At 52.1% G+C, this 27,750-nt stretch overlaps 3 long non-coding RNA genes across 3 annotated transcripts; all 3 read left to right on the forward strand.

Annotated features, from left to right (window-relative positions):
• Positions 1-1,202: 1,202 nt before the first annotated feature.
• LOC131489299 (uncharacterized) lies at positions 1,203-4,747 on the forward strand. Its single transcript, XR_009250473.1, has 3 exons — positions 1,203-1,597; positions 2,524-2,673; positions 4,554-4,747. It is a non-coding gene; the product is annotated as an uncharacterized LOC131489299 (long non-coding RNA).
• Positions 4,748-5,727: 980 nt separating this feature from the next.
• On the forward strand, positions 5,728-8,204 carry LOC131489298 (uncharacterized). The gene is made up of 2 exons (XR_009250472.1): positions 5,728-6,359; positions 7,434-8,204. It is a non-coding gene; the product is annotated as an uncharacterized LOC131489298 (long non-coding RNA).
• An 11,411-nt stretch (positions 8,205-19,615) lies between these two features.
• Positions 19,616-20,582, forward strand: LOC131489818 (uncharacterized). Its single transcript, XR_009250765.1, has 2 exons — positions 19,616-20,244; positions 20,314-20,582. It is a non-coding gene; the product is annotated as an uncharacterized LOC131489818 (long non-coding RNA).
• Positions 20,583-27,750: the final 7,168 nt, after the last annotated feature.

Consider the following 27,750-nt stretch of genomic DNA (forward strand, 5'->3'; position numbering starts at 1 on the left):
GGTATACTCCAAGAGTATATACTCCAAGAGTTGGGTATACTCCTTCTCGAAGCCAAAGTCTTTCAAAGTGGCCACACCATTCTGTGTTCCCACCAGCAGGTTTTGGGCCTTCCGGCTGCCCCGCGTCTTTGTCTGCCCTTGGACTGGTCATGCTTTTCAATTTTAGCCATCGTGGGAGTGGTGAATAGTGGTATCTCGTTGTGATTTTCATTTTCCCGACGACTTTTGGTGTTGAGTACTTTCTAAGGAACTTTTTGACTGCTCACATATCTTCTGAGGAGTGTTTGTTAAAATCTTTTGCCCATTTTTAAGTTGGGTCCTTTGCCTTCTTATTAGTGAGTGATGGGACTTTTTTCAATATTCTGGATATGGGGGCACCTGGGTGGCTCAGTCCGTTAAGCGTCGGACTTCGGCTCAGGTTGTGACCTCCAGGTTTATGAGTTCGAGCCCCACGTCGGGCTCTGTGCTGACAGCTCGGAGCCTGGAGCTTGCTTTGGATTCTGTGTCTCCTTCTCTCTCTCTCTCTCTCTGTCCCTCCCCTGCTTGTGCTCTCTCGCTCTCTCTCTCAAAAATAAATGAACATTAAAAAAAATTTTTTTTGATATTCTGGATACATGTCCTTTGTCACCATAGGGACATTTTTATTATTTTTTTAAGTTTTTATTTTAATTCCTGTTACTTAACAGTGTTACATTAGTTACAGGGGTACGAAATAGTGATTCAACGCTTCCATACATCACACTTCTCAACAAGGTCTTTCAAGGAGTGGAAGAATTACAGTCTTGATGAAGTCCCATTGATCATTTATTTGTATTTTATGGCTTACATGCTTTTTGCGTCCTAAGATATCTGTGTCTACACCGACGTCATGAAGATTTCCTAGCGTGCTTTCTTCTGGAAATTACACAGTTGGAGCTCTTAGGCTTAGTTTTTTCTTAGTTTTTCTTTTCGTTCACCTTAGGTTAAAAACTTACACATACAGGGGCGCCTGGGTGGCTCAGTCGGTTGAGTGTCCGACTTCAGCTCAGGTCACGATCTCGCGGTCTGTGAGTTCGAGCCCCGCGTCAGGCTCTGGGCTGATGGCTCAGAGCCTGGACCCTGCTTCCGATTCTGTGTCTCCCTCTATCTCTGACCCTCCCCGATTCATGCTCTGTCTCTCTCTGTCTCAAAAATAAATTTAAAAAATTAAAAAAAAAAAAAACTTACACATACACTTAACCATCCATCTCAGCAATTCAGCTCTCAGATACCAACCCAAGAAAAAATCATACGCCTGCAAAGTCTTACACTTGGATGCTCATATCTGCATTATTCACAATTGGCAAAAACTGGGAACGACCCAAATCACCATCCACAGGTCAACGGATATACCGCAGCCCTTCCATATAATGGAATGCCAACCATCAAAAAAAGGAACTCGCCATCAATCTATGCGACAATGTGAACGGATCCCAAAAACACAATGCTGAGCAAAAGAAGCTAGACATAAAGGAGTTCACACTGGATGATGCCACTAACTGAAACTCTAGAAATGACCAAGCGCATCCACAGTGACAGCAAATCAGCGGTCGCCCGGGCCCTGACTGTATAGATGGAGGTGGGCAGGTGACGGGAAGGGCGGGAGGGAGCTCTGCAGTGAAGCATGTTCCGTATCTTGATTGTGTCAGTGGTTACACGGACGCATACATTTACCACAACTCGTTGAACCGCACACTTGAACTGGGTGCGTGTGGGTGTGTATACATTATACCTCAATAAAATGGACTTTACAAAAAATAGAACAAGAACAGAACAGAGGCCAGTGAAGAGTGTGTCCAGGTTGCGGACAGGGAGGAGTCTTAGGCCGCTGAGTCATCTAGGTGGGAGGCGAAGGTGGCTTGGTCCAAGGAGGAGGAAGCCAACAGTTGGATTTGCTGTTGTGATTATTATCGTGACGGTCATCCTATCGCTTTCCTGCCGTGTCCTTCCACGGGCCAGGGGCAACCTCTCATCTGTACACGAGTGGCCCATTTCCCCTCCCTCCATCACCTGCATTTCTCTCTGATGGGTCATCCTTCAAGGTTGACCATCCAGTCATCCCACGGGCTGGACATTGCCGACAGCTGACGGACACATTCGGAAAACCATGCCATGGTCAAGATAACTCTAAGAGCACCTGTGATACAACCCCCTCCCGGGCCCCCAGGCCCCTGCCCTCCTTTCCCAATGTCCTCTAGAGCCCAGGTCCAATACGTTGGCAGTAGCTGATGCTATCTGCGAGTGAGACACCCCCTTAGGGAACTACGTTTGTGTCCCTGGGCTTCTGTAACAAGGTTCCACAAACTGGGGGCCCAGAACGGCAGGAATGTATTCTTCTCACACGGTCCTGGAGACAAGGAGTCAGAAATCAAGGTCTCAACGGGGTTGGCTCCTTTTTGGAAGCTGTGAGGGAGAATCCGTTCCATGCCTCTCTCTTAGCTTCTGGTGCTTCCTGGCGATCCTTGGCCCTCCTTGGCCTTGTAACTGTGTCCCTTTGCTTCACAGGGTGTTCTCCTTATGGGTGCCTATGTTCCTTTCTCTCTTCTTATAAGGACACCAGTCGTTGGATTAAGACCCACCCCAACCCAGTATGACCTCGCCTTAACTCGATTACATCTGCAAAGACCCTACTTCCAAAGAAGATCACATTCACAGGTATCTGGGTTAGTTAGCACTTGAACATATCTTTCCTAGGGACATGCAATTCAACTTAGCACAGAGACCTTACGTTCCTCTAACAACAAACAACGCAGATCACAAGGAAGCTCCGAAGGGCCGGCTGGCTGGGGAAGAGAGTGGCATTGGGACCCCGGATTAGGAACAATGGAGAAGCTGGGGTCACACCTTGAATATGCCACTGACTTGCTGTTCAATGGCTCTCAATCCCTTCCCTCTCTCTGGAACTTGATTTCACCATTTTGTGGCAATTTTCTTTAAGTGTATTTCTTTATTTTGAGAGAGAAAGCGTGCCCGTGCACATGCGAGTGGGGGAGGGGCAGAGAGAGAGAGAGAGAGAGAGAGAGAGAGAGAGAATCCCAAGCAGGCTCCACGCTGACAGCACAGAGCTGGACGCAGAGCTCAGTCTCACAAACCGTTAGATCAGAACCTGGGCAGAAATCCGGAGTCGGATGCTTAGCCACTGAGCCAGCCAGGTGCCCCCGATTTCACCGTTGTTTCTAATGGATCTGTGGATCCCTGGTTGACTTGCCGGACTCTTTGGGAAGCAATGGATATGGTTAGCATTTATCGAGCACCTACAGCATACCATGGTAAGCACCGTGAACATCTCATCTCGTTGAAACCTCAAATGACTGTAGGGGCGAACGACTTCATACAAATGATGATAATGAGGTCCAGAGAGCTCGGTGACTGGAGTCCCCCACATCCAGCCAACCCCCGAATACTTAACAGTCTGCCTGCTCTGCTCCACTTTCTACTATAAGCCGTCATTCCTTACTTGGATTCACAAATGGCCTGCGGTCTTACCCTCACCCCAAATGTAGCTCTGAGGCAGAAAGACATTTTTGTTGCCGAAACTCCCTCGCAAAACATTCCTCAATGGCTCCCTATTACCCTCAGAAAAAAGCCCAAATTCCCCCCAACAAGGCCAAGCAGGCCCCACCTGATCTGAGCCCAGCCAAATTCCAACCCCATCTCTCCCTGCTCCCTTCCCCAGGAGAATACCCGCTCATCCTGCAGAATCTGGCTTAAGTGCCACTTCCTCCAGGAAGTCTTCTTTGCCTGCCCCTTAGGCGTGAGTCAGGTCACCCCGTTCAGTACTCTGAAAACACTCTACGTCATCATTGGTTTTGTTGCCTGTTACCTTGTCTCCTACACCGTGGTTCCTACTTGTAAATATCAAATGCCACCTTTTGCCAGATTTGACACCCCAAATGTCCTACGTGTCAAATGCCACACAACCACCAGTACGAGGAGGAAAGCTGGAGTGGGAAGCCACGGCTGGCTGACTCCAGGGTCTGTGTTCTCTGTACTGGCCCACACGGATACTGGTGAAGGCACAAGAGCCTATTGGGAAAAGCAGTCTGGGCCCAAGCATACAGGGATCTGGTCTGACAACATGCCTCCCCTTTCCCTTCCCACATCCATGGCAGACATGACTAATGGATCACAGCACTCCTTCTCCCAGATCTCAGGTTCAGGAGGGCCCCAGCCAGTTGATCCAAAGCAGCATCTGACACGAAGTCTATATGCCCATGTGATCTGTTGTCCAACACCCCCATTTGGCAGGCAAGGAAAACAGGGGGGCAGACAGCACTGGCTGTCCCCATACCTAGGCAAGTCCGTGTGGAGGCAGGGACGGGATCTCTCCTCTCCCACTTCGGGGCTGTCCTCCTACCCCCACGGGCGTCTGGAGATCAGCCCCTCATGCTGTGTCATCAACCTATCCTCTGGACATCTTGAGAAAAAAGCATTCCTGTGAAATCGGGGCCAGGTGTCGCACGCAAGGTTCTGAGGACAAGAACAGTCGGGGATGGCCCAGGAGACTGCCTTTGCTTTCCTTTGCTTTTCTTAAGGTGCCCAGAGGTAACTCCCGGCCTCTGCCTCCTTCCTGCGTGTCTAACCAGCCACCTGCTTGCCACGAGCTCATCGCCCACCACAGCGACCCAGCACGTGGGCACATGGCTGCAGAGACAAGCAGAATTTCCAGACCCAAGAAATGAAAAGACTTTCCAGGACACGCAATGCACAACGGCCCGTTAAAAAAATAAATAAAGATATCTTTCATTTAAAAAAATTTTTTTAATGTTTATTTATTATTGAGAGAGAGAGAGAGAGAGAGAGAGAGAGAGACACACACACAGAGCATGAGCAGGGGAGGGGCAGAGAGAGAGGGAGACACAGAATCTGAAGCAGGCTCCAGGCTCCGAGCTGGCAGCACAGAGCCCGACGCGGGGCTCGAACCCATGAACCGCGAGATCATGACCTGGGCCGAAGTCGGTCCCTCAACCAAGAGAGCCACCCAGCTGCCCCTAACGTTCTCGTCTCCCGTGACCAGCCAGGACATTGCTCAAAGCTCAGAAATCACCACTGGTCCATTCCTATTAGCTAAACTCCAGATTTCATTGAAATTTCACCCATTTTTCTGTTCCAGGATCCAGTCCAGGCTACCCTGTGGCCTGGAACACTTTCCCTTTCTGACAAATACCTTCCCTGAAGTTCTCCCTTTTTTTCTGGTAGCTGATCTCCACCCCACCCCCACCCCCACCCCCACCCCCACTCAGAAACGGATGTTGGCTTATTGTTCTACTCTGCTCTGGCTCACTGTACAGATGAGAGTTGGGGGAAGCTTTGCCTAATGATTTCTAATACTGTAAACAACCCTTCCTCACCGTGTTCATTTTTCCTCTGTTTTAAAGTCTAGTTCACATCATCAAAATGGCCACTGGCACTTCCTGGAATATTTGGCAGACTGTTTTACTGTATTTCTTTCAAACAAAACAAAAAAAAAAAAAAAGTTCTATTTTTTTTTCCCAGCACCCCCCCCCACCCCAAACTTCGTTTGTTCTTTTATGACTAAGGATATTTATCTCCTGCCTGCTTTAGAAGTTTATGGGCTGCTTTTCCTTTGAATTCCAGGCCAAGGTCAGCAGCCTTTGGGTTGTGATGTCACAGCGTGTTACCTTGGTTACCTCTATGACATCATCGGACAAACCTGGGGCCCTGGGGGGAGGGGGGGGCAGGGGAGAGGGTCTCTGAAACAATCCCTTTCATCTACAGTCGGCGAGGAAATTGCTACTGCTTTTGGAAAATGTTTGGAGAAGTTGGGAGAAGCTAAAGAGTAGAATTAATAAGATTTACTATCCCCCTTCCCCCCTGCTTCCAAATGCCACAGACCCCTAAAAGTCAGGCCACAATCAAAGGCTGCAGACTTTTGAAGGGAGGAAGCCGGAGGAACAAATGCATTCCTAGAAACCAGAACACCACGTCCGTAAAAAGACCGTCAGTAAAGCCACAAGAAGAAACACGCGCGCGTGCACACCCACCCTATAGACACAACTACCTATAGATGGATCGCACGAGGCGTCCCTCCGTCTTTAATCTAATCTAATCTGTCTCTCTCTCCGCGTAAAAGCCAAAGCGAAGCGCAAGCACGAGCCAGGAATGTTTGGTTTAAAGGCTTTTTCTTAATAAAAGTAGAAAAGAAAACAGAACCAAAGCAGAGTGAACACTCCGTTTTCATGCCATTAAAACGGCATCTTGAAAACTGTTCATCCTTTTTTTTTTTTTTTCCCTAGGGGTCAGGGGAAGGGGGGAAAAAAATGTGTTTTTATTGTGAACATGTGTCGAGAGGACCCCGCCACAGAAACTCGGTGCCCGCAGTAAGTATGTCTGCGTAGTAATTAACGTGCGATCAGAGACACGAGTGTTGCCAAAAAGCCATGGTCAGCACGGGATACACGATGCGGGTGGAGAATCCAGTTTCCCCAACGTGGGGTCCGTGGCGCTCGCGGTCGTGCAGCGTTTTGTGGTCCCAAGACCCAGCCGGCGAGAGTGGCTCCCCGACGGGATTATACCTAAAACGCAGTTTCCAAATGTTCCTTCCTGGCAAATCTTTTGAGGAAACTCTATGCAGAAGGAATGTCAAGCCATCTGTACTTAGATCTCAGAGAAAAGGATGGAAGGCTGGGGGCCAGTTTTTATGTGGTCTCTCCGAGAGACCCCCATGTAATTCCCCGTCCTGGCTGGCAAGGGCCTGCTCCGTCACGTGGCCTTGGGTCATTGATCCCTGCGCTCGCTTTCTGCCAGGGTCTCCGGTGACACTGTGGAGGTGCCAAGTTCCCCTTGGAAACTTTACTGCAGCAGCTGTGAAGGCAGGCACAGAGGCCTCCAGACGGTCCCGGGGCCAGGCCCGGGCTCCGAGCTCGGGGAGATGCCGTTTCTGGAGGTTTCTGCTTTGTTATGAGGCCTGGGGGTCTTATGAAGAAGCAGAACGGTGCGCGGTCTGCGGGCCCCCGGACTGCGTGGCGAGGACCTTTGCATTGCCAGCAAAGCACAAGACGACGAAGCGAATCAGCTCCCTCCAAGGCCGTTCCTTTCAACTTTTTGGAGGAGCCCCGGGGAGGTGCCTGCGTCGTGGGGCGCGTAGCCCCATCCGGCTCTGATGTTGCAAACGGGGTTGAGTCTGTCTCCGGTTTTCTACACTGGTGTGGGCCTGCTCGTGTAGGAACACGCTTCCGCACGCCCGTGGGTCTTTTGCCTGCGTTTGCAAGCACGTCACGCCTCTCTGTGCATGTGACGGAGGGGGGCGGGGCTGGGGGGAGGGGGTGGGTGGTGAACTGCCTCCGAGGCTGTTGCTGTGAGCTTTTCACACGCGTGGGGGCATTTGTAACTTGTTGTATGCTGCAAAATATCCTGTGTTCCTTATACCTGACACTCTCTTTTCCAACCAACAGGCTCTCTCTGCAGACCCCCTCCGCTCTTTGTCACCCAAATCCGCTCTTAGGGTGTTTGCAAAGCGAAACACATCATAAATCTCAAGACGGGCTGGAACCTGGAGACTTGTAAAAAGAGAGAGAGAAGAAAGGGGGGAGGCGGGGGCGGGAAGGAAGGTGGCCAAGAGGGGCATTTTGATGAACTCTCTGCCCTGGAATGAAGCACTTCCCCATGACTCCGACTTAGAAGCAGTTTTCTCTTGGCACTAGGTGGGATCGATCCCCGTGTCTGGGGTTTCTCTTCTCTCTCCCCTTTGCCACGCTCGCAGTGAAGAACAGATGTGCTCGGCTTTATAAACGCTGACCAGCTGGGAAGGCTGCAGCAAACATCCACACAGCTTTTCCCAAATGCTGATGCCTGAGGAGGCCTCTGGGAGGAAGACTGGGGGTCTCTCAGACACATCTTGTGGCCTGCCTGCTTCCAGAAACTTCCGTGGGGTTCCCTGAAAGGGAAGCGCTAAAGAAAACACAGAATCCCTGGAGCCTTTGCTTTGGGCACCCCACGTGGCTGTGCTGCTGTTTGTAAAGACCCGAAGCGCCCGACGGGTAATAATCCAGGGCCCTCGGGGCTGAGATGGGGCTGGTGTGCGTGTTGAGGACTCAGGACAGAGGGCTAAGGCTGAGTTTTTCCTTTAAAAAACGTAAAGAGGCAAACGCTGATTGTCGCACTCGGCAATTATTTGTTCCCCCCTCCAGAAGATTAAAGGGGCCATTTGTTTTCCTAAGTCTCAACCTGGCCTATGGGTCCATTTCATGTGTCAGTTTCTAGGTCGCTCTCCTCCGAAAGGGCTGCCTGGAGAACACAAAGGCAGGAAACTCAATTCAACACAGGCCCCGTGACATCTCTGTTTGGGGTGTGTGTGTATGTGTGAGAGAGACAGAGAGAGTGTGTGTGTTTGTATAGAGGCTGACAACGTGTTCTCCACAATCAGATCACTGCTCAGTAGACTTATTGTTCACAGCTTTAGAAACAGCTGGGGGGGACTGTGTAAGAATCATTTAAACAGAGCTGCTCATAAACCGTCCACTCCAGGGCTTGGGAAGGGGGTCAAACCTGTGCCATCGGGATTTTTCTTTTTTGAAGACAGTCTTCTCTGATTCTCCAAATGTGTTCGTTGAATATGTGCCTCCTCCTCGATGCACACACAACTTTCAGTTCAGGTGTAACATACATACAGCAAAGCACATACAGCGTTAAGTGTACCCAGAATCTAGATTTAAAACAAAAACAAAAACAAAAAAAGCAAGCGGAGCACCTGGGTGGCTCAGTCAGTTAAGCATCTGAGTCTTGGTTTCAGCTCAGGTCATGATCTCATGTTCACGGTTCGTGAGTTCGAGCCCTGGGTCTGTCTCCACACTGAGAACGCAGAGCCTGCTTGGGATTCTCTTGTCTCCCCTCTCCCTCTGCCTCTCTCCAGCTCGCTATCTCTCTCTCTCAAGATAAATAAATGAACTTTAAAATAAATAAAATAAAAAAGCAATGTCCTGGAAGGTCTCAGGCTCTGTCTGTCCCGCTTCCCCAAAGGGCAACCGCTATCCTGTTCGGCTTTGCTGGTTTTTGTACTTTACATAAATGGAATCACACAGTATCTCTCTTCAGTATCTGGCATCTTCTGTGCAAAAGTAAGTGTGTGAGGGGCACCTGGGTGGCTCAGTCTGTTAAGCATCCAACTTCGGCTCGGGCCGTGATCTCATGAATCATGGGTTTGAGCCCCTCATCGGGCTCTGTGCCGACAGCTCAGAGCCTGGAGCCTGCTTCAGATTCTGTGTCTCCCTCTCTCTGTCCCCTCTCCCACTCACGCTCTGTCTCTCTCTGTCTCTCAAAGGTAAATAAACATTGAAAAACAGTTAAAAAAAAAAAAAAGTCAGTGGTGAGATTCTATCATGTTGTTCTGTGCATTTGTAGATCACTGGTGTTTAGCAGGGGTGAGGGTGAATTTCACGCCCCCAGGGAACTCCGGGCACCGTCTAGGGACATTTTCAGTGGTTGCTCATGGCTGCAGTGCCTCTGATGGGTCCAAGTCAGGGATATTGTCGCTCAACACCCTACAATGCACAGGCCAGCCCACCCCGCAGGGAATCAGGTGGCCCAGGATGTCCATTGTGCCGAGGTGGAAAACGCTTGGTGCCGAGGTGGAAAACGCTTGTCTGGAACACTTGTTCTCATGGTTGTGCTTTGACTCTTCTGGAACACCATTTTTATCGTTTCCTGGATACTCCTGCAGGCCCAGCAGAGTTAGCCTAAACCAAACTTCAAGTTCAAAGCTTTGACTCAGAGACAAGTTTATTGACCTCTAGAGTTTTATCGCCGAGCAGGAGGCAGGGAGGGAAGCAAAGGGAGAGGGGGTGGAGACGAGGAAGACAGAAGGGGGCAGAGAAGGGTCGTCCCTAAGGATTTCTTAATCTTGTCTGGTGACGAATTCAACCCCAGAAGGTCCTAGCAAGTCACCCAGGCTTCTTTGGCAAACAGAGGAAGGAAATGACAAGAAAAAAAAAAAAATCTCTCTTACGAACAGAGCCACACCGATGCGCACAGATGTAAACAGACAACCACACAAGTCCAAACATATACCCCCCACGGCTCTGAACACACACACGCACACACGCATGCACGGAGACACATACACACTCACCACCAGGCCCACACCTGAGAGAGGACAAAAGAGAGACCAATGTTGTTCTTAAAGAGACTTCTGTCCAAGTCTGCCTACTTAAAGAAACAGTTACGATGACTCCAATCAGCCAGGGCAGGGACCACATCTGTCTTGTTCATCACTACATATATATACATATATGTATACACATACATATATATCATATACATATATACCATATACACATACGTATACACCATATACATATACATCATATACATATACACATACACACGCTAGGGGCTCAACCACAGCACCACTGCTTTTCTGAACCACACAGTTGGGGGTTTTTGTTTTTTGGTTTTTTTTTTTTTTGATGTCTATTTATTTTTGAGAGATAGAGACAAAGCGTGAGCCGGGGAGGGGCAGACAGAGAGGGAGACACAGAATCCGAAGCAGGCTCCAGTCTCTGGGCTGTCGGCACAGAGCCCGGCGCGGGGCTCGAACCCACAAACCGCGAGATCGTGACGGGACCCGAAGTCAGACGCTTAACCGACTGAGCCACCCGGGCGCCCCTGAACCACACAACCCTTTATTACAGGGGCTTTCCCATGCATTGTGGGATGCCGGCCAGCATCTCCGGCCTCTACAAATCCAATGCACCCCGTGTCGTGACAAATGAAGTCATCTCTACATATTGCCCAGCGTCCCTTGGGGACACTGCCTGCAGGTCAAGAACGCACTGGTCTAGGCCAGTGCTGGGCCCACAGAAGCGGTCCCTGAATGAAATACTTGTTGACTGAACGAGCGAGCCTCTCACATGCTTTCCCGAAAACGAATGGACCCTCAGGGGGACTCACCTGATTCCCCCCTCTGGCATCCACACAGAACAAAAGTTAAAAACACAGACACAGATGGCCCCGGGGTTCCTCCCTACACCAGGGATCCCGGTGCCCGAGGCTCAGGCCTAGGCAGGGTCGCGAGGGGTGCTGCGGGGCTGGGGGCTGTCATACCATCATGACAGCTCTTGAAGGAGCAGGTCCCCAGAGAGACGCCTACACCACATGTGCTCTGCCGCTTGATTGAGGGCCATTAATGCACTTTTCCGGACTCTGATTGGGTTTTAATTGTGTTTGGAACATTGTGCTCCCCACGCACCAGCTGACTTGGCGGCCACGTTCAGAGGCGTTTCTACCTTTCCCCTTCTGTTTTCTCTCCAGGGTGAGTGGGGAGCAGTCTGGACCAGAAAGTGCATCTCCCGAGGCTTCTTTCAAGCCCTACCCCTCCTGAGTCTGCATGGGTCTGTGGACAGGCTGGGAGGCGGGATTTCAGACCTACTCAGGCTTAGGCTTGGTGCCCACAAAATGGTCATAATGAACCTAGATCTGGTTCTAAGAGCCACAGCAAAACGTGGCCACACGGCTTCAGCTGTCACCCAGCTCACGATCTCTGGGGCTGCAGGGCAAAGAAACACACGGGACCGTGGTCCAATTCAAAAGTCTCCTATGACATGTACTCAAAAGCAGAATCCTCAAGGAGGGGTCTCCTCTTGGGAAAGGGACGTCAAATCAAGTAGTCGCACGGGCCACCAAAGAAATGACCGCTGGAAGAATCTAACTCAGGCCATTCTTGGCCAGCCCTGCATCTAGCAGACCTGTGGACTAACCAGGGACCCAGCATTGTACAAACGAAAGCGTCCTGACAACAGGGGCCAGGAGCTGAGTGAAAAGCCCAGTCCAGCATGGCAGAGGCTGGGTGTATCTCCCAAACCAAGAGCCCAGTTCAAGACGGGAAAGAGTGGAGGGCGGGGTTTGGAGACACTAAGAGACGGGTGAGGCACACGGGAAGTCAGAGCGAGTGGGGGTCAGGGGTGGGGGGAGTGGAGACAATGCCCCGAAACAGGTCTAGCTGTTGGTGAAAACGTTCTAGAGGCTATGACTAAGCCACCGGTTCACCGATCCAAACACCCATCCCCAACATCCTTCTCCCTTTCCTGCCCCCCTGAGAAAAAGAAAAGATTCACCTTCCCGGCCTGTTCGCAGTTAGAGTCGGCCACGTGGCACAGCTGGGGCCCGTAAAATGTAAGCCGACTTTTGATTTCTTATCAAAGAGAAAGCTCCAGAGGAAGGAGAGCCTTCCTTCTGGCGCCAGTCCTTTCCCCTTCCGGTCTTAATGCAGCCGTGATGCCTGGAGCCGAAGCAGCCATCTTCGAACAGGAGGAAGACAGGCCTAAGAAGAAAATGTCAAAATGCTAAGGAGGGATGACCTCATGGGGCAGCTGGGTCAAAGTCAGCACCTCTGATCGCTCATCGTGTGAGAGAAACAAACCCTTCGTTGTTGCAACCACCGTCAGTCGGGCTTGCTGTGCTAATGAAGGTCCTCTGAAGGGATTCGTATTTCTGTCTCGCCAGGCAGAGTCGTTGACAGGCGGGGATGACCTTCATCTGAGGAGCGGTGGGCGGGACACCAATCCCACCTGATAAAGTGCTGGCCACCCGACTCAGCCCCAAGAAGAGTTTATGAACAATTCAGCGGTTCACCTGCTGGGGATGTATCAGCCAAACCGTGGCGCTTCCCGCGAACGGACCCCCAACCCTCCCAACCGGAAAATTAGGATGTAGAGAAAACTCATTCGCTGACACGGAGGAGACCGTGCTGTGTTGTTCAGATTTTTTGAAAGCACGTTATCAAACAGCACGGAAAGAGACACCTAGAAGGACGTTCGCTGGAGAGTCAGCAGGGGTGGCAGTTTTGGGTTTTGTTGTTACTGTGCTTGTCAGTGATTATTTAAATGGTCTACGAGTATATACAATCTTGGCTACTGAAAACAGTCACCGACCGCATGTGCAAGATGATATTTTTGCTGCGATTTTCCGTTTAAAAGGCATTTATTCTACACGGAAGACTGGAAAGACATGTGGTAAAATGCAAATAGTTAGCCCCATGTGGGGGGATTACAGGTGATTTTCATTTTCTTCTTCCTCCTTATCTGCCTTTTCCCCGTTTTCCGATAATGAATATATATCACTTGTTTAATTTTTCAAGTTCTGTTTTTGAAGAGCTGCTCGGCTCATTATGTTTGCCAAAGCCTCAAAACCTCTGCTGGGAAATATTTTAATCCAATCAAGATCTTCTTGTCCCGGCAACAAACTCGGGGACTGTGTGCCGGGATCTTAAGTATCTGGGAGGAGGTGAAATTAGGAGACGGTTGGTTGAGTCCCCAGTTTCTGGTCACTGTCAACTTTACGAAGCTGGTGGCCTCCAGAACTCCCTAAACAGTTGAATCCAACCAATTGGTGTTGCCTTTAAACCCCAAAGCAAAAGAGAGGGTGATAAGAGGGAAATCCCACCTTCTGATACCAAAGATAAGAAATTCTCCTTCCCTTCTCCTTGTAGATAAATCACGCTGACCCACCCTCCACGGAAGTCTTGGAAGAAGAGCCATAAAAATATGGCAGGACCAAAGCACTTGCAGAAGGATGACGGGATGACATAAAGACAGAAAAATCTACGATCAATTTAGCAGAGGTGGCTATCAGTTTGGGGGCCCTCCAGAGTTCAAGCATGCCCATAAAAGAACTCAACAACGCAATGACTCCCCTGGGAGAAAGAGATCTCCCTCCAAATCCAACCTGTCACCTAACAGCGGTAAGCAGGAATGCCCCGTGGGAGCAGGAATTGGTTTCTCTGTGTCCGAAGGAGCCACAGATGGAAAGAGACAGGCCAGGACTGGACGGAGGGGCCTTCTCTGATGATTTAGGGCTCCGGATCTTCCAAAACAAAGTCCCTCTGGTGCCCCAGGGGTCCTGGAAAAGTCAGCCCAGAGAGGGACAGGCATGGAAAACAAAACTCCCTGGGTTGGGGGGAGGGGGCGAGGGAATGTCGGGGCTCCCAGTTGCTGCTGTCTACTAGAACTAACACACAGGCCCCGAACATGCGTGACCTCTGGTTCACATCAGCGCTGCTGATCAAAAGGAGGCAACTCACTCCGCCCTGCCCAGGCCTCCCCATCCGGGGAGAATTCAAAGCTACTGGCTCCGTGGCTGGTGTGGCTTCCATTAACCCAGAGGCTGGCGCTGTGGACTTCTCGAAAAGTTGAATATCAAACAGAATGAAGCACGAGAAACCAATAGCTTGGGCCAGCCCAGTGACCTTTAAAGCAAGATAGTATTACTCAAAACGAACATAGTTGTGGAACCCTTGAGACAGGCAGTATCCGTCCAAGGGCCCTTCCATTCGGCCTGCAGAAAACAATCTACAGAGTCTTGGGAGGTAGGCTCTCGTCACCCCTTCCCCTGCTTCCTCCAGCCCCACCTGCACGGCCAAGCACAGATCTTTCCTTCTTTCCCAGATAAACAGCAAGGATGTTGCCACTCTGGGGGCGGGGGCCGTAACTGCTTAGGTGAACATTTTCCATAATGAGTTGCTCGCAGGCCCAAGTATTTACAGCATGGAGACCAAGGACATGTGCATCTTGGTTTCCTGCCCACTGCTACGGGCACAGTGACCATCGACACCCCCTCCCCGGCGTCCACCTCGGTTCTGAAATGTAATTGACAATCCAAGAGAGCATGTGCGCGTGCGCGCGCGTGTGTGCACGCGCGCGCACGCGCACACGTGCACACGTGCCACACCCCCACCCCCGCCCTTTTTTTTTTTTTTTTTTAATATTCAGCTTCTTGCATCACCCGAAGTTTTGCGTGGAAATAGATACCGGGTATTTTGAGATCTAGACGGAATCCTCACTTGAAGAGATCAGATCGGTTTCAGGCAGTGCCTGGGTTCAGCGAGAGGCCAGTCTAGCCAGAAACGTAAACCATTTCCAGCCAGGGCTAGGTGAATACTCACCAGACAGACATATCGGCCCCACGGAGACTCAGCTCGAACTCACACGCTGGAGCCTGCACCTCGCACGCACACGCGCGCGCACACACACACACACACACACGCACGCACACACTCATTTTGTGCTTAGCTGTCATAAAACTTAAGACACTTATATGAGGGTGAAAGGTCAGGAGGGGGGAAACATTATTTTCTGTTATTAATTACACCTTATCCATTCTACAGGTGCTGCGCTCATCTTAGATAAAGTTACAGTTCTGTTTTACGAGGAAGCCTCTGGGATCGTGTAAAGGGGGATTTGGGACTGAGACAAAGGAAATCGCAGGAGGGGGGAGGGGGCTCATTCGTTCTCCTGCTCAGAAGCCTCAGAAGCCGAGCCAGTCTCCTTCTAGGGCCACTTCCAGGACTAAATCTGCACATTCTTGGAATAGCTCACTCTGCAAATGCTAAATGAACCTGGTCCCCAAATCAGCTCAGCCCCGGAGGGAGGCAGCGGGCTGGGGGCTTCCTGAAGGAGAGGAGAAGGAGGTGAAGGGGAGAGGGAGAGAGGGAGGGTGGGGTGAACGTGCCAGCCAGGCGGCTGTTGGGTTCAAAGGCAGAGGTGAGGCCAGCCAAGGAGCGGGGACCTGAAAGGTCAAGTCCACATCCGGGTCACCCTTGCGGCGCGCTGGAGGGGGGGGGGGGGGGATTCTTTCTTCTCGTGGGCACGGGGGTGGCGGGGGAGGGGGCGCGTGCTGGGTGGTGGGGCAGAGGGAGGGCCTCAGGGCCGGGCAGGAGGGATCCTACACCCCCTTCACCCTTGGCTGAGTGGAAGAGAAAACTAATCTACCACAGGAAAGGAGGAACCAGGATTCCACGGAGGTGGTGACAAAATGGCAAGATAAGAAGGAGGCTCTCTGGGTCTCCTGGGTGGCTGGCTGAGTCCGACTTCGGCTCAGGTCATGATCTCACGGTTCGTGAGTTCGAGCCCCGCGTGGGGCTCTCTGCTCTCAGTGCAGAGCCTACTTCAGATCCTCTGTCCCCCTCCTCCCCCACTTGCTCTCTCTCTCTCAAAATAAACATTAAAAAAGAAGAAGAAGAAGAAGAGGAGGAGGAGGAGGAGGAGGAGGAAGAAGAAAGAGCCTGTCTGGCTCCCAGGATGAAATGATGGAGCACCAGGAAAAGACCCAGCAGGACAAAACCTGCATTGAAATCTTGGCTCCGGCTGTTTCCTTGGGCCAGGCGCTGTTCTCTCTGAGCCTCAGTTTCTCCCATGTGGAAAATAGGAGACAAGCCATCCATGGTGGCACAGACACCATTGTGGCCACTGATAGATGATTACGTTAAAACGGCTGGGATACTCATCAGGAGAATGCATCCTTCTGTGATGCTTAAGATAACATAATGGGAAGCGCATCAGAGCCATAAATCACGGTGCAGATATAATTTATTGTTATTAATATGATCTGCCCTGTCCTTCCCCAGCCTCCTGGGCTGCCAGGAGAGTCTGTGCTCTGTCATCGTGCACTTGAAGACAGGTTGTTTCGTCCCTTCTCTCTTCTCGTTTCTAATCACAATGTTCTAATTCTCCAGCTGAGGTGGAATTCAATTCTCGGCCGGAGCTCGATGCCATATATTACCCCCTGTCCAGGACAGCAATCTGGCTTCTGTCTTCTAGACACTGTAGACCTGCCATGTGCCCGTGGTTACTAGGCACCAGGCGCTGGGCTCTCAGAGCCTTAGCACCGGGGATCACGCTTAGGGCCCTGGGAGGTGTCCCTATCATCCCATGTCCCAGACTAGTTTCAAGGAATGCGGCCTGATTTCATCCCACGGGTGCCTCTGCCGAATCAACACGCTCCTCTGCCCCCTGAGCACTGAGCACCATTCCGTAGGGTCTTTGGACGCCTCCGTCAGGCAGCCCCCGGATGTTACTAGAAGGTTCAAGACCTGGGGGGCTTTGGAGGAGCATGCCCTGCTGTCTTTGGTTCAGTTGAGCCCTGGCCAACCCTCAGTTGTGATCGCAACGAAACGCAAGAGGGAGAAGAGGAGGAGGAGGGAGAGAGGGAGGAGGCAGCCTCCTTGGAGTGTCTCTATCTGCCCATCAGAATGTTTCCTGGGGGTTTGGCCAGGAATTCAGGCCTGTGGGCCCTACCGGGAGTCCTGCCAATGAATCCAGGGCCCTGGTTCCCTTTGATGTTCTCCATGGACCATCCCTCCCCTGACGCAATCCAGCCCCGCAGCGCTGATGCCTCGTTTGCGATATCCCAGCAGTGTCTCTGAGGGTGCCGGGGGCTAGAGGGGGACTTCGAGAATCCCATGTTCTGGGGGACAAAAAAAAGGTCCGTATCCCCATGTTTCAAGCATCTGCCCACTCGTTCCCCATTTCTTACTCTTGTGAGACCGTGTCTTTGTTCTTCTGTTTCTCTTTGCACGTGTAGTCCAGTAGGTCTGACCCACTCCTGTTCCCTCCCTCTCTGTTTCTGACTCTCCCTCATTTCCCGGTCTCTCCCTTTCTCCCCTGCTGTCCCTTTGCTGTCCCAGACTCTTAACCCCTGGGTTTCTTCCTCTCCTCTCTGTCCAGCTCCCTGAAGCTCTCTGTCCCTCCCTCTGCCTCACTCCCTCCTTCCTTCCTTTCTCTCTCTGTCTCCTTCTGTTTCTCTTTGGGCTCCCCCTACCCCACCTCTGCCTCTCTTTCTGGTCAGTCTGGTCCCTTCTCTGTCCCCCAGGGCACCAGGAAGGCCCATCCCCTCCCCCCCCAGAACAGTTCAGCAGGGGTGACAGCAGCAGCCATGCACACGTGGTTTGGGTTGGTGCAATTCATCCCAACCCAGAGCTCACCCCAGGCACCCAGGTTTGGGTGACCTTGTCCAAAGCCTCAGTCATCTTCTCTCCACCAATAAGAATGCATCTGGGCTTACAGAGGACCAAGGTCATTCCCAGTATCTGAACGCACTGCTGGGAGAGAAAACATCTAATGAGGATTCTGGGGAAGTTTGATACGTGGGCGTGAGCAGCCTCCACTGTCCCCGAGAACCTTCCAGACGTGCTAATCAACTTCCAATTCACTATTCCAACATTGCTGGGAGCTGCGGAGCCCAGGCTTGCAAACTGGCTCTTAAACGATCGTCTTTCGGCCGGTTACCACAGCCCAACATGTTCCTTTGGCTAAACCTTGGAGCTCGTCTACACTTTGAAACTTTAGGAACCAAACGTATCCACACACATGGGGGACCAGGGTCTCCCTGCCCCAGCATGGCCACCGCCCCCAACACACACACACACACACACAGCTCTCTGCCGAGTGTCGACCAGGAACACAGTGAGTGCTGAGCCATCCATTAACCCTTCCTTGAGCTTATACTTCTCAACAGTCCAGCGAATCTTATTTATTCTATTATTATAAACTGAAATTCAGATCAATACAGTGACTTATCCAAGGTAACACGGCCAGTATGAAGAGCGCCCTGCTGAGTATCCTGTTCACTTGTAGGAAAGGCAGAATAGGAAACTTCCATGAATTTCCATTCCGGGGGCCCCCCCATCAGATCCCCTGTTTCACTGATTTGCATTAGAACTGAGTTTTGTTTCCACGCCAAGCACATTCATTCATTTCCGCCTCCAGAACCCATACCAGTGCAGAAACTGAATTTCTTTTCTCTAGAAAACCACTTTTCTTTTTTTTTTTTTTTTTTTTTTTTTTTTTTGGCTTGGAAATACGGTTTTCTCCTCCATTTAGGGGCAGGACGCATTCCGGATATTTAGCTTTTGGAAGGCAAATTTGGCATCCGGGATTGTTTTCTGCCTTGTTAAACTTTTCAGAAACTGTATCACTTTTAAACAGCCTGTGGGCGCTCTCCCCCCACCCCCAAGCCCCCCTCCAAAAGACCCTCTCTATCAGCCCACACGTTCCCTCATCACATCTGTCAGAGGCTGAAGCCAAAACACGTCCCAGGAAAAGCCAGAGAGGAAGAGGCGGGGCAGCGAGAGAGATGTCTAATCATCACAAAACCTTTGAAAAGTATCTTGAGCAAATCGAGTTTGTCTAAAATGCATCCAGCATTTAACATTTAATAGGAGCTCATCAACTTAAGGCACCACATGCCCTGGGTAAATGGATCCTTCCCCTTTAAGGGCCTGTTGATGTTCCGTGAAGGAGAAAAACAGTTGTTATGATTCAGAATCTCAGGATGAACCCAATTAATCAATGCTGAGATGATTTGAATCATGTGGCAAATGCTTGGTCACCTCTCTGATATCCTATCCCCAGCCCTCGGAAGACGCAGACATGATTGATGTCACCTGTGACCACCGCGTCTCCAGGCAAGACCCCCCCAAACCCCGCAGACAGAGAAACAAATTAGATCCAAAGGCCAGGGATCAGTTTCAGAGGGGACAGGCCCCCGGCGGGGGAGGGGGTGCCTGGCCTGGCCTGTCTGTCACAGGCGGGCAGAAGATAGAGGCCAGACCATATGGAGGCTAGGAGAGAAGGGACCCTCAAGGATGGGCCGGGCCGGGCCTCCACCAAGTCTCAAAAGGCTCAGCTGGCTGGGCCCTGAGCACACCCGCATCGTTGAGGGTTTCGGGTTTTTGGGGGGTTTTTTTATTTTTTTTTTTTTAGCATAAAAATAATTGCTCAAGCTTCCCCTGCCTCTTAGGGTTACAGTCAGACGTGTCTGCCCTGGGCCTTGGCTGGGAGGAAACGGATCTGGGAGGGAGGCGGTGGGAGAGGAGTGTTAATCAGAGTTACTTTGATTGCTTTCAATGTCTCTGCCTGTTACACACACACACACACACACACACTATCGCCTTTTCTCTGGAAGCCTCTGTGACTGCCCACCCTGATATCAACCCCCCCGCAACACATTTTCTATCAGCCTCCCTTGAAGAAGCTCCCCCGTCCCCACGGGAGAAAATGGCAGGTGGGGTAGGAGCCTCGTCCGCATTCCCGGTTTCCCAGAACACACGCTCAGCCTCCGCCTGGGAACCATCCCTGCTTATGCTGTTTTCACCCTCCTCCAAGTAGTTGCTGGAGCTTACCAACCACACAGTGGGTCCAACTGTCTCCTTCCTGCTTCCTCCTTCCCCTTCTCCTATCTCCTTACTCATTTTGTCCTTCCCTCTCCTCTCTTTTGTCTTTTTTCCCCACCTTCCCCTCCAGCCACCCTGCTTTCCTCCATTCATTCAACCCACATTTCCAGAGCGCCTCAGGCACCTCCCTCCAGGGGCTTCCACGAAAGACGACGAGATAAGCCGCCACCTCCTCCGGAGTCTCCCCAGAATGAGAAAACGGAGCTTTTCCCCATTTCCTCAACGTTTCTCACCCACATCCAGGTCTGCGATGCTGCTGAAAGGTCAGTGCCCTCCCTCCTGTCTCACAATTCCCTGCCTCAGAGCCTTTGCTAACACCAGGCTTCCACCAGGAGCGCCGATCAGAACCCTGGAGGCTAACCTACCATCATACCCAGCCCTGGGATGCCTCCCCAGGATGTCTTCCGGAACCACCCAGAGGATGGAATCGCCATCACCTCCTGTGAAGTCTCTGGAACTACAAGACCGCAGGACCCACGCTTACTTTGTGCCTGCAGTCTCCCCTGTACCTGGCACACAGTAGGTGCTCCCAACATGATGACGGATAACCGAACGAGGAATGCTGTACTGACCCTCTTCATTCCCCAACGGGCTCGTTTGGGGGAAAAAAAAAAAAAAAAAAAAAAAAAAAATATATATATATATATATATATATATATATGTGTGTGTGTGTGTGTGTGTGTGTATGTATCTCCCCTGGCTTCCTTCCAGAAAGGTTTTCAGATTGTTTAAGATGCAGATTGTTGGCCTCCAAAGGGGTGGATTCAGGAGCACAGGGGTGTGGTCCTAGAACCTGCAGTTCAGAAACCCTCCCAGGCATGCGTGCCTCAGGCTATTCTTTGAGAAGCTCTATGGCGGCTGGCAATGGGGAGCCAAGGAAGGTGTGAGAGTAAGAGCATGACTTTACCAGTACGGGGCTGATGGAGGGCTGCAGTCTGGAAGATGACATAGAGGACCCGGGGGTGGCGGGAGAGATGCATTAGGAGACAGCATGAGGGAAGATCCAGAACCCTCTGGTGAGCTTAGAGGCTGAATCTTCTTAGAAGGGGTTTTGGGGAGGGGGGGGTTAGAGCGTGTTTATTTGGGGGTATTTCAGGGAGGCTTTCTGGGCTTCACCACTTCATGCAAGGAGGGGCCACTAACAGCTACAAACTGGCAGGTCACAAGGGCTGGAATGTGTGTGAGGAAGGAGTCCGGGAAAGAAAGATATGCCCCCCTTCCTTCTTTTATTTCCTCCCCTCTCCATTTCCGAAAGCCTCTCAGCAGGCCCCCAAACCTCCAATTCCAGCGGCACCCCCCCACCCCCAGCCCAACCCGCAGGGTCTGGAGGGACCAGACTCCCCGCCCCTACCCTCCCAGGGTGCCAGCAACGGCATCTGGCCACGGACCCTGGGCTCTGGCCGGCGGCATCTGTTTGCAACGTTTGACTCAGTAGTTTTATTTCTGCTCAGCGGTATAATATAAACTATCTTGTTACACGGCAGGCAGGCTGGGCACAGAGCCGGGCCGCTCTGCAATCCCGCAGCAGGACCAAAGCAGAGCTTAAATGAACTGGTGGGCTCGGGCAGGGAAGGCCCTGTCTGCAGTCAGGAAATGGCTGCTTTTCGGGAAAGTTCTTCCTGGCCTGGGCCTCTGCCGTGAGAGTCCCAGGGCAACTCCGGACTGACCCCTGGAATCTACACCACCCACGACACCCTCGCGTGTGCAGGCGTGCTCACGGGCGCACGCGCGCACCACATCTTGTCCGTTTCTGGAGGCTGCAGGAGTAGGTGAGAGCTGTTTGCTCCAAGGATGGACGCTGGGTAAAAGCTTGCATTCTGGAGACAGCCTGTCTGGGTGTCAAGTCTTGCCATATGATTTTCCCGGCGCCCCACCCCCAATGGCCTCAGTCTCTTCATCCGTACAATGGGATTCGCAGTCATTCCCCACCCCCACGTCCCAGGGCTGTTTTCAGCCTTCGGTGAGGTTTCCATCTGGGCAAAGCGCACACAGCACATCACCCTGTGTGTGGTGCACAGGCTCAATAAACACTAGCTGTTATTACAGTCACTGGGATGTTTGAAATGACATGAAAAAGACCAGGGGCGCCTGGGGGGCTCAGTCGGCTGAGCGTCCGACTTCGGCTCAGGTCATGATCTCGTAGTTTATGAGTTCGAGCCCTGCGTCGGGCTCTGAGCTGTGCTGACAGCTCGGAGCCTGGAGCCTGCTTCCGGCTCTGTGTCTCCCTCTCTCTCTCTGCCCCTCCCCTGCTCGCACTGTCTCTCTCTCTCTCTTTCTCTCAAAAATAAATAAAAACGGTAAAAAATTTTAAAAAAGAAAGAAAGAAAGAAAGAAATGAAAACGACCAGCTGGTATTGGGAGCAGGTATTGTCATCACCCTCTGCCCGGATCACCGTGTATCCTCCCCGGACACAGACGCAAAAACGAAAGGAGACCACACCTCTTTGCCCCCTCCCCACAGATCCCCTTTGGGGTAGACGCTGGGGTCCCCAACTTGGCAATGGAGACAGGCAGGCCCCTGTGTCCGACTCCCCGAAAGACACAGATACGGATGGGGACCCATTCTGAGACTTGACGAAGGGACAGGACCCCCGGCCCTCTGCTTTCTCATATCAGCGGTCGAGGGTGAGGAAAGGGCAGAGTCTAAATTCGGAGAGGCCTGACTTGTCCCAAGTTCACCTGCACGAAGATGGGTGGTCTTGGCCCCGACCACAGGGAGGGGCTGGACATCCCTCCCATGCCACAGACCCTGCATTTGGACATTCCCAAAGTCAGAGGGGTAGTCCCTATGTCCTAGACGCTGAGGGACGGTCCCAGTGCCCAAACCCCTGCCCCCACCCCCTCTCCCGGGTCTTCCACCCCCCACTCTCTCTCCTCCCCCCCCCCACTCTGGTCACCCGGTCCACCCTGGCACCCCCACCTCAAGGGGGAGCCTGAGAGGATCCTCTCCACTCTCTCCTCTTTCTTTCCATCTCGAACGCCCAGCCCAGCACGCCCGAGCACGTGGTAGGTGCTCAAGCGATGTTGAATCCATGTGTGCGCAAACGAGCGTGCTACGGTGAGTGTGAATGGCGGACTCGCATGAGGGCGTGCGCACATGTGGTGAGGATGTGTGTATCTAGGAGAGGCTGTGTGACCCCGTGCGCGCACACACGTGCACACACACGCGCGCGCGTGTCCCTGCAGCTGGACGTGAATTCTGAGTGCCCAGGGAGCGGCTGTGCGAAGCCCCTTACACTGGGGCCCGAGAGGCACCGGTCTCCGGACCCAGGACCCGTCAAGCGGGGGTCTGTCAAGCACTCAGATAATCTCAGATCCCTGCTCTGAAATGAATTTACATTGATTTAGTTTTCTGTCCACTGTCGGCCACAAATCATATTGACTGCTTCTCCGGCTCATCCATCTCTGCTCCTTTACTCGCTCTCGCTCTCTCCGTCTCTTCCTCTGCCTCTCTGTCTGTCTGTCTCTCTCTCTCTAGGTCTGTCTGTTTCTCTCTGTCTCCCTATCAGTTCCGGGTCCTTTTCTCCCCTTCGATTTTCTTTCTCTCCCCCTCCCGTGGTTCTGCCGTCTTCTCTGACTCTCTGGGTCTGTCTTCCGGTCTCTCCTTCTCTGCGGATTTCCCCGTCTCTGTTTCCTATCTCCCTGTATCTCTCCGTGTCTCTCCCTCCAACCGCCGACCTCCAAAACTACCTCCATCTCTCCTTTTTGTGTGTTCTCTTCTCCATCTCAGGCAGTCTGCCTCCCAACCTCTGTCTGGGTCTCTGTGTGCGCCTGTCTCTCGGGATCTCCCTCCCCGCCCCCTGTGCCTCCTGGCAGCCGGCTCCAAGCATGGGCCTGGGGATCGTCACTCAGCGGCCCTGCCTGATGCAGCGCAAGCCCCTTTGTTCGCAGCTCCCTCCCCTGCACTGCCCGCCCTCCTGGACTGCTCTCTCTTCCTCCTTCCCAGGCCTGAGAGCTTAGGCACGTCTCTCCGGCCCATAATGTGGAAAAATGTGCACCCGCCCCGCGTGCACGGGGTGAGGATGAACTTCAGAGCTGGACCACCCCCACGCAACCCCCTGGGGCCATCGGGGAGACACCCCCATGGCCACGTCCACCACCCCACAGTCCCAGGCCCCTGCTGCTCAAAGCTCCACTGGGCAGCCTGCAGTGTGGATGAGGTCAAGTTCACGGCCATCATCGGAGGCCCCTCTCTGGCTCTGGAAAACACAGTCAAACCTCGGATGGCAAGTACCTTGTTCCGCGAGTGTTCCGCGAGACGAGCAAACATTTCTGATCAATTTTAACTTGATAAACGAGCGAAGCCTCACCGCACGAGCCGCCCAAGGTCACATGATGGCAACCGAGCCAATGATTCTTGAAATTCGCTTTGATAGGAGAGCGCGCTGGGTTACAAGCATGTTTCTGGAACGAATCATGCTCGCCAACCAAACTTTCACTTAATGCAAAGCGCCTCCTCCAACTCTAATTGGGGGGACAATGGTTGACCCGGCTTTCTGCCCCTTGGTTCCACACCCAGCCGAGTGCCCAGCTCCCAATGTAGTTGATGCATTGACTGAAATCCACAGCAGGTCTCCTGAGACGCTCCTCCCAGCTGGGGCCTTCATGCCACCTCCACCTGCTGCCTTGGGCACCAGCCCCCTCTGGGCATCCCTTAATCACCCTCCCATTTCTGGAGCACAGAAGGAAAAGGCGCAATTTCCGTAGTGAAAAGTTCTGTTTCCGCCCTCCCCAGAGTCACTAGGAAGAGAAACATCTCAATAAATCAGTCCCAAGACATTCATCTGCCCATTTCTGGAGCTATTGATCACAGCACAGACGATACCAGTCCGTCCAGTCGTTGCAGGAACAATCCACTTCCTGGGATTCTGGCTTTGGTGTCTGTGATCGTGTCAAGGATGGTCCAGCTCCGTGCCAGATTTAGGACAAGGAGATACAGTATGGTAAATTGCAACATGGCTGGCTTATGGTGGGGGCTAAAGAAGGTGTAGCCCTTAAGTGACAGTAATAGGGGCGCCTGGGTGGCTCAGTCGGTTGAGCGTCCGACTTTGGCTCAGGTCACGATCTCACGGTTCGTGGGTTCGAGCCCCGCGTCGGGCTCTGTGCTGACAGCTCGGAGCCTGGAGCCTCTTTGGATTCTCTGTCTCCCTCTCTCTCTGCCCCTCCCCTGCTCACGCTCGGTCTTTCTCTCTTTGTCAAAAATAAATAAACGTTTAAAAAAAATTAGAGCAGTAATAATCATAATGAAGAAGAAGGAGAAGAAAAAGGAGGAGGGGAAAAGAAGGAGAAGAAGAGGAAGAAGGAAAAGAAGGAGGAGGAGGAGGGGGAAAAGAAAAATGGAGAAGGAGAAAAAGAAAATGAAGAGGAGGAAGAGGAATTAGGAGCAGGAGGAGGAGAGTGGTTGAGTGTGGGTGTGCCACGTCTATGTGGGTCTGCGAGCTAACTTGCTACGGGACTGCAAGTCACGTTCCACCCCTCCCCAGGCCTCAGTTTCCCCATTTGGAAGACCGCTAGAATGACTGCCCTGAGGTCCTCTCATTCTGTTTTGTGGCCTGTGTCAGAGGCAGTCGGAAATGACTGCTATCAGCAGGTGCCAAATTTACAGGAAGGGAGAGCCCACTGAGAGCCTCCCCGCCCCCCCATCCCCCTAAAAAGGTCTGTACCCACTACTTTCCTGGTTCTTTGACTCTGAACAAATGTCTTAACCTCTCTGTGTCCTTTAAAGGAAATAATTGAATGTCCCTATCTCCAGGGCTGTTCACATACAAAGAGAACTATGGAGGGGCGCCTGGGTGGCTCAGTCAGTTAAGCAACTGACTTCAGCTCAGGTCATGATCCCACGGTTCATGGGTTCAAGATGATCTCATGGTTCGTGGGTTTGAGCCCCGCGTCGGGCTCTGTGCTGACAGCTCGGAGCCTGGAGCCCGCTTCAGATTCTGTGTCTCCCTCTCTCTCTGCCCCTCCCCCACTCACACTGTCTCTCTCTCTCTCTCTCTCTGTCTCAAAAATAAACAAACATTTTAAAAATATTTTTTAAAAAAGAACTATGTATCATGGGTAGCACCGTGACTGTTATTATTTTTAATTTTTAAGCTTCTTTGAGAGAGAAAGAAAGCACCTGTGGGGGAAGGGCAGAGAGAGAGAGAGAGAGGAGAGAGAGAATCTCAAGCAGGCTCTGCACTGTCAGCGGAGAGCCCAATGTGGGGCTCGAACTCACGAACCCCGAGATCATGACCGAGCCGAAGTCAGACGCTTAACCAACTGAGCCACCCAGGCGCCCCTATTATTTTTATTCTTATTAGCAACACCTGATCTGCCCCCCACCACCTCCACTTTCAAGGCCTCCCTCCCAGATGCGCCCTGGATCTACTCCCCAGCCAGGTCAGCCCATGGACTAAGAGGAGGTAGGTTCTTTCAGGAGATGGAGAGTGGACAGCCCTTAGCTTGTAGACTGCCTAGCTGCCCAGAGCCAAGGCTATGCACCCCAGTGGTGGCCGCCTTTGAAGCCACCGCCTTACATAACTCCTTGCCCCCCCCCCATCTTCCTGTTTGTCCCCAGAGTGACCCTGGGGAAGAAAACACAGCCCAGGGTCAGTTAGCCTGGGATTTCTTTCACATGACTCAGAATAATGTTGGGGAAAATTCTCCAAAGGCATGAACAGTGGAGGGTAGGGGTGCCTGTGCCTGCATTCAAATCCCGACACCAGCTTTTCCCTGCTGTGTGAATTGGGGGTGACTCCTCTGTGCCTTGATTTTCCTCTCCCTCGTGTGAAAAGTACATAATTCATAAGGGCACTATAAAAGAGACTTGTGGGAAAATAAATGAGTGGAAGGCTTAGAACAGTAGCTGGCACATAATAGCTGCTTAGCAAAGGCAGCTGTTGTAAGAATTTAATGATGTTACATTAAGTCATAACTAATAATTATTGTCAAAAAAGGGCTTTGCTCCAAATGAGATTTGAATTCCAACAAGGTGGCTGAGAAACTGACCTCATGGCTCAGCCTCAGGTTCCCTCGCTTGAAAAATGACCATAATACCTCCCTCGCCAGGAAAATGGCAAAAGTTGAATGAGGAAATCCATGGAAAGGAAATTGACGTCACAGGAGCCCCAATCCTTTCCCGTCTCCACCACCTTCGAAAGACTCCCAATACGGATCAGGGAATGCGCGCGCGCAAACACACACACACACACACACACACACACACACAATCATGAAAACGGGCCATGGAGGGAGGCCATTATTCGGATGTTTCACCTCCCCTCCCCCAATTCGCCCTCCGAAACTGTCTGAAGGCGTCTGCTGAAAAGCTCGGATCCACCCGAACCGCCCCCGCCTCCCCCTCGCGGGTGTAGACCGAGATTCGGGACAGGAGAGAGGAAGAATGTTTGCGCAGCCTTCAAACGACTTGGCAGGCCACAAGAGGGAAAAGGCCGCTCCGGGAAGAGTTCAAATTGAAATTACACGGAGGGAAGAACGTGCAGATCAGCTCTGAAGCTCATTAAAAAAAAAAAAAAAAAAAAAAAAAAGCGAGGTGATTGAGAAGAACAAACACGCCTCCAGAAGGAAAATGGGAAAGTTCGTAAACTGCGCTCTTCAAAGCCCGGCCGGGCTGCGGGGGAGGGGCCGGGCAGTGGCCGCGGGGCAAGGTCGCGGCCCCCCGGGGGTTGTTCCCATTCGAGTTTGGAAGGGAGAAACTCACCCGGCCTCCAGCTCCTCTACCCCGGGAGGTGAGCGCCTCCCCGCCCTCTCGCCCCCCTCCCTCCTCC

This window comes from Neofelis nebulosa, chromosome 11 (assembly GCF_028018385.1).
Source record: "Neofelis nebulosa isolate mNeoNeb1 chromosome 11, mNeoNeb1.pri, whole genome shotgun sequence".
Classification (NCBI taxonomy): Eukaryota; Metazoa; Chordata; class Mammalia; order Carnivora; family Felidae; genus Neofelis; species Neofelis nebulosa.